Genomic DNA, 7,500 nt, shown 5'->3' with positions numbered 1-7,500 from the left:
TTTGCTTGGAAGTAGAATTTTCCCTTTCCACCTTCATCTTCCTTTCCAAGTGAAACTTGAAAAAGTCAATGACAGCTTGACCATAGAGGGCCACGGCGTGCATGGAAGCCAGGGGCGCGAGCCTGGGTGAAGCTGACTGCAGGTGCAGATCTCAGTGGTAGTAGCAAATATTCGAATGAGACCCTTGATGACCGAAGTGAAGAAGGGTTCCGTGCCAACGGCGGTCGAGCACGGGTCAGTTGGCAAAAGGCGGCGAGCTGGCAGAAACGTTAGTATGCTGGACGAAATGCTTCGCGGTATTTCGTCTGCCGTTATGTTCTGAGTTAAAATTCGGCTGAGGTCAACTTTGCCTTTCATCCTTTCGGGGTCGATAAATTAAGTACCAGTCACGCACTGGGATTGATATAATCGACTTAATCCATTTGTCTGTCCTTGTTTGTCCTCTCTGTGTTTAGCCCCTTGTGGGTAGTAAAAAATAGCTTGGCCATAGAGGAACAAGCTTGTCTTTAGCCCTTTCAGTTTTGTTCATCATGCAATCTCTTTTATCAAAGCCACCAGACAGATAAAACCCTGCCAAAAGTAGATGGCAGGACAATCTTCACAATGGACTCAGCAAATAGAGGGATTCATCCTACAGGATGATTGACATAACTGATTGACATAACTCCACAAGTTAGCAATGCTTGAGCATTAGAAAAGTGCATGCAGAATAGCTTCATTGTTCTGTATGCATCTTGAACAGGCCCAGCTGATGATACCTCTGTCTCTGTAGAGTTTATCTCAAACTGGCAATCCCCTATTCTCTGTAGCACTGCTTGGCCAGGGATTTCAGGAAACCATTCGTGAGCCCAACCTGAAATTTCTCTGAAACAGACCAGCTAGTTGATTTTTATTACCACTGACATACTTAAAATAATTGGGGAAGTAGGATACGGCCTAATCATACGTACAATCTGTATCAAGTTGTATAGGAAGATGTCATACCCAGCAACTGGCACAGCAGCATTCTAGTCAAATTATATTTACAAGGATAAAGGAAATGCCTTGGATGGTCGCAATTATAGAGATAAAATGTTGGATCAGGTCATAAAAGTTATGGAGTTATAATCCAATCAGTTATGAGGATAATTAATCTAGATGAGATGTAGTTTAATTTTGTGTCAAGGAGAAGTACTATGACTGGGGGAGAAGTGTTTAGTGAAAAGCAAGCAATTTTTACCGTAAATCTTCAAGTATAGTCTGCCCTTGAGTATAATACGCAGGGGATTTTAGGGGGCTGTACCTCTGAAAAACCTTGTGTATAATACGCACCCCTTCTCTAACTTGAGTCAAGGAAGTCTATATAACGTCCTTGGTTTGTAAAACTCTGTATGGTAACGTCCTTTATTATTATTGTATATATAACATAATGCAAACGCATAGCTTTTTTGTGCATTTTGTTTGCAGAAAATAAAGAAATAACAGTAATAACGTTTAATAAATGCTGCTTATTGCAAGTTATGGATGATTCTTTTATGACTTCATTGCTTTCAGGCTTAGCTTAAGGTATTTTTGCGCCCGACGTCACAAAATGCATCTGAATAAACATTGCCGGACAGCAAATAGAGACTCGGACATTGCTTAGAAAATATTTTTCCTTTTTAACCTCGTATATAGTACTCACAAGGGATTTTGACCTTTAAATTTGGGGAAAAATGTGGATTATACTCAAGGATTTACGGAACTTGGTTTTTGTCAAATCCTTTTCTCTATAACCCGGTGGTTTCTGAAGAAGCTAAGAGTAAATGGATGGCTTGTGAGAGCCATGTACAGGGGTACTATCAGAATAATGAGAGTTAGTAACAAATACAGCAGGTAGTTTAGTGTGCAGGTAGAAGTTTACCAGAGCTCAGTTGTCTGTCCCCTCTAACCCTTATAGACCTCAAGGTCATAAAAAAGTACTTCTCCTTGACACAAAATTAAACTACATCTCATCTAGATTAGTTCTCCTCATAACTGATTGGATTATAACTCCATAACTTTTATGACATGATCCAGCATTTTAATATCTCTATAATTGCGACCATCCAAGGCATTTCCTTTACCCTTGTAACTATAATTTGACTATAATACTGCTATGCCAGTTGTTGGGTATGACATCTTCCTGTACAACTTGATACAGATTGTACGTATGATTAAGCCATATCCTAATATATATATATATATATGTATGTATAGTTGCCCTCGGGAACTATTCATTTTTATTGTGGAGTCTGTAGTAGAACTAGAGAAATTCCAGGTGTGGATGATTCAAGACCTGGAATCAAAGACCCTTAAAGTTAACTTAGTAAAAGGGGAAGTTCTAGCAAGCAAGAAAACAGATTGGACCTTTACTCTCTTCAGAAAAAAGACCCTGCTCAGTTGGAAGCAAAAGTGTTGGTAGAAATTTCATACAGTGAGCCCAGTGCAAGCCATGGACACACAAGAGGTACAGTAGAATTGCAGGACGGTTAATAGATAAAGTAAATTCTGCATGCGGCAAATGTGCCATGACAATAAGCATTAAGTGCACACGGGAAATAGATTCTCTCAAATGTCTAAGAGGTTCTCTAGAGGAAGTAGATAGTTTCTGTTATCTAGGTGACCTAATTTGTAGTGGAGGAGGATGTTCCGAAAGTATTAGCTGCTAGAATAAGAAATAGGATGGTGGAAGTTCAAGGAGCTATTATTACCTACACTGGTAACAAAAATTCTCTGTCTCTTTTTGAGTGAAAGATGGGCCCTACAATGCTTCTGTATAAAGAGGAATGTTACATGGTAGTGATCCATAGACCCTGGATGCAGAGGACATGAAAAGATTAGAAATGAATGAAACTAGTCTGCTCCTATGAATGTGCAACATGAGTGTGCTTGTATGCCACTGTGCGAATGTATTAAGAGAATAACTGGGCATAAGAGGAATCAGGTGTAAAGTGCAGGAGAGACAGCTGCACTGGTATGGTCATGTGATGTGTAACAATGATGACAACTATATAAAGAAGTGTTAATTGCTTAAAGTGGATGGAATTTGTGGGAAGGTGGGGACTGAGGAAGGCATCAAAATAAAATAGCAAAGGCTGACCTCAAGATGTTGAGCCTCACAGAGAGGACAAAGGACCGACATGATTGGCATTTTTCTGTCCTTAATAAAATCCGTTTGTTATGGAAAAAAGGAAGGCCCTAAAAGCAAAGGTTTATATTTATACACTCACTGGGCCCTGCTCTTGCACCTAATCTGTCCCCATCAAACTTTCTTTCCCTCTTATCTTCCTAATCCATCCCCACATCATTTTTCTAAATAATGGCACTATTCAGCTGCTGTAATCAGATGGCCACAGAATCAGCCAATATTTCTTCCTCTTGTGCTACAAGTGACCTTCCCCGCTCTTAAGAACCACTCCCTTTAAAATCCATCTATCATTCTCAATATCATCCTTTCCCACTTTTTTTTTTTCACTGATCACTCTTTTCTATGCCACTAGGTGTCTCTCCTCTCGTCTGAGCTATATCTTAGGGACTGACTTACATCATCTTTAACACTCCCTCATATCTGCAATTGATGCCCCACGTCCAACAAACCGCATAACCCCCACCCCCACCCATTCACTATACCTATTTCTTTACTACCCTTGTTTTCATATTTTCGTTTCTCATTGTGTTCAACGTTTTTTTCATGTCCTGTACCCATATATGCATGTATATATACATATATATATGTAGGTATGTACATATATGTATATATGCATATATTTATATATCATTTATAGTATGCATGTATGTATATCAATATAAATATATATATATTATATATATATATATATATATATATATATGTATGTATGTGTGCATGCATATAAATCAGTAGTACCTGTATTTCAAAGGGCCAGCTTTATCACATTCTGTGTCTCACTGAATCTCCCTGTGAACTACATTAACCCTTTCATTACCAACCTGGCTGAAACCGGCTCTGGCTCTGAGTACAAATGTCTTGTTTTCATAAGTTTTGAATAAAAATCTTCCACCAAACCTTAGTCACACTTTATGTTCCTAACACCAGCTTAATGATAACGAAGTTATTTTACAAAATTCTTTGTTATATCTAAAATAATTGAGAGAAACACAGAACATCTCGAAATAAATTCAGTAATGAAAGGGTTAAGAGTATGCATGTCATGTTACTTTCATAAGCAGACTGATCCATTGATTGGATCAACTGAAACCCCTCATCATCTTAATCAACAGAAACCCAGTTTTTTTTTAATAATATATATTGGGTTGTCCAGAAAGTTCGTGCCAATTTTTAAAGGAAAGAACAAGGTCAATAAATACTTGCCATTACATTTTTAATCAACCAAATATGAAGCATTTTGTTGCACAATGCATCTCCATCTTTCCTTTAACTTGAAAATACCCTCTTCCTAGAATTGAGGTGGTTTCATGGCAAAGAATTCATCAAGGTATCTTTTTACGTCATCCAAGGAATTGAAATTTTTACCATTAAGACTATTCTGCAGAGACCTGAATAAGTGGAAATCTGAAGGAGCAATATCTGGTGAATATGGAGGGTAGGGGTAACACATCCCAGCCGAGGTGCAGCAATTTTTGTCTGGTTCCCAAAGCATCAATTGCCGAAAAGGAACTTTCTTATCTTCCATTTTAAAGGGTTACAGAATTAACACAGGTTATGGGAACATAAACCTTCTTCCACGAAAAGATAGCTTAAACTGTGCTCTAAATGGAGGTGCAGTCAAATCCTATTTTATGGACTCAACCACGTTCTAAAATAAGTCGAAAGGTAAGTTACTATAAATTGGCACGAACTTTCCGGACAACCCAATATATATGAACGTGTGTATTTGAATGTGTGTGTAAGTACCAATGTTTGCTTAAATACATATAGGTTAATATATATCTCACAATATCTATCTCTATACAACATGATTTAGCCTATCAAGGCCTAGGAAATATATAACTTACTGTAAATATTTAAATGAAAATCAAAAGTATTTCTAGATAAAAAAAATTCCCCAATAAAAGTGAAACAAAACTGCTTTATTTTTGAGTCTCTAGATGTTTCTCATACTTTCTTTTGTGATATATTCCATTCTGAATATAGGTGGTGTCCTGTAGTTGGAGACATTGTATAGTCAAGTATAAACATGTAAATCACTGCACCTAATTGGGAAACACTGCATGATTTTGTATGTGAATGTCAACTCCATGTTGCATTCAAACAGAAGGTTGTTGTGGGTGGAGATATGTTCTTGTATGTGGGGGGTTGTCTGAGTTTGTTTTGAGGAATTTGTCATGAAGGTATTATAAAGCCCTGAGATTGCTTATCACTTTGATCCTTTGGCAATTGTGTTATATTATAAAACCAGACAGATTGAGGCCACACAGTTACAGCATGTAATATATTAATGTTTTGCTGGTGTGATTTTATTAAGAAGAAAAGTTTTGCTTCTAATAGCATAGTCAAGGGTGGTGAAAGAGTAGTGGTGTCCTTGATCTTTGCCGGGGCCCCTAAGGCTGGTAATACTGATGTGTGGGCTAATGTTTCCAGGAAAATACTAATCAAAATGCTTTCTAAAGTCACTCAAAGGACAAGGTGGTGTTTAATCAGTTGGTGATATTAAATCAGACAAATAGTGTAGCGAGCAGGTTGAACTGTTACCACGCAGGGTAAAATGCTTTACTCTTTTACTCTTTTACTTGTTTCAGTCATTTGCTGCGGCCTTTTAGTCGAGGAAATTGACCCCAGGACTTATTCTTTGTAAGCTTAGTACTTATTCTATCGGTCTCTTTTTGCCGAACCACTAAGTTACAGGGACATAAATTAAACACAGAGCATTGGTTGTCAAGCGATGTTGGGGGGACAAACACAGACACACAAGCACACACACACATACATATACACATATATGACAGGCATCTTTCAGTTTCCGTCTATCAAATCCACTCAGAAGGCTTTGGTCAGCCCAAGGCTATAGTAGAAGACACTTGCCCAAGGTACCATGCAGTAGGACTGAACCCGGAACCATGTGGTTGGTAAGCAATCTGCTTACTACACAGCCACTCCTTTGCGGCATTTCATCCGTCTTTATATTCTGGGTTCAAATTCCACTGAAGTCTACTTTGCCTTTCATCCTTTCAAGGTCGATAAAGTAAGGACCAATTGATTACTGGGAGTCAATATAATCAACTTACCCACTCCCTTAAAGTTGCTGTCCTTGTGCCAAAATTTGAAACTGGTATTAAACCAGACAATGTATTAGGTCTCCCACATATTGAGTGTTGTGTCTTTATCAAGCATAAATTCATTTTTCTTTGCTATCATGAATGAGATAGGTTTTCAAAGGCCCAGAATACTGTTAGTATTTTAACTGATTTTTTTTACACACCAGCAAGCATGTGCCTGTCATTGTTATCTCCCTTTTTTATCCCCCTCCTCCACCAGCTCTTGCATTCTTCTAACACTCACCTCCCTTTTACCTTTACATCTCGGTCCCACTGTTTTTTGTTCCACCACATGTGGTCTGATCAATAAGTATCCGGACTGTTGCCATTGTAGTAAAGCTAAAGTACGCAATGTGAAGCTGTTTGACACAGAATGACCTTGAACTTTGCTGTGCACATGCATTAAGTTTTTAACATTCTAACTCATTTCCACTGTTTACAGCAGTGCTTGAAAGGAAGTTGTGTAGCATGTGATCATCGCATTGACCACGACAGAGAAAGTTGAGTAGAGAATCTGCATCAAATTTTGCCAAAAGCCTGGCAATACCTGCTCAGAGGCCTATGCAAAGTTTTCAAAAAATTTTCATCATTCTCGACACAGTCAAGATTTTGTGCAACTGAAACCCAAGTGCCGTTTTGGTCCTAATGCCAATTACTCTGAGAGTGTAGTGGGTGCTTTTATGTACCACTGGCACGGGGGCCAGTCAGGTGGTTCTAGCAACGGCCACGCTCAAATGGTGCTTTTTATGTGCCACCTGCACATGAGCCAGTCTAGCAGCACTGGCAACGACCTTGCTCAAATGTTTTTTCCTGTGCCACCAGCACAAGTGCCAGTAAGGTGACGTAGGTAACGATCATGCTCGAATGGTGTTTTTTATGTGCCACTGGCATGGAGGCCAGCTTGTTGGTCTGGCAATGATCACGCTCGTATGGTACTCTTAGTGCTCCACTAGCACGGATGCCAGTCAACGAATTTGATTTCGATTTCACTTGCCTCAACAGGTCTTCGCAAGTAAAGTTTAGTGCCCAATGAAGGAAAGGTACACTAACCCTGCAAGGGACTGGCGTCTATGGGAATTGGGCAACTGGTTCTATGAGTCCAAGGACTTGAGACAGTAGTGTCCAGGGGAGTTTTACTTACTTTATAGCATTCTGAGTTCAAATTCTACTGAGGTCAACTTTGCTTTCCATACCTTCAGTGTTGGTAAAATATATAACCAGTTGTGCATAGGTTCACATAAGCAA

At 38.9% G+C, this 7,500-nt stretch overlaps 1 protein-coding gene across 3 annotated transcripts in view; it reads right to left on the bottom strand.

Moving 5' to 3' along the window:
• Positions 1-7,500, bottom strand: part of LOC118765834 — a 61,493-nt gene that overhangs the window by 13,946 nt on the left and 40,047 nt on the right. The window lies entirely within an intron of this gene.

Source organism: Octopus sinensis, linkage group LG13 (assembly GCF_006345805.1).
Source record: "Octopus sinensis linkage group LG13, ASM634580v1, whole genome shotgun sequence".
In the NCBI taxonomy this organism is placed as follows: Eukaryota; Metazoa; Mollusca; class Cephalopoda; order Octopoda; family Octopodidae; genus Octopus; species Octopus sinensis.
Note: the sequence above shows the minus strand (reverse complement) of the source record. Positions and strands in the feature narration are given on the sequence as shown.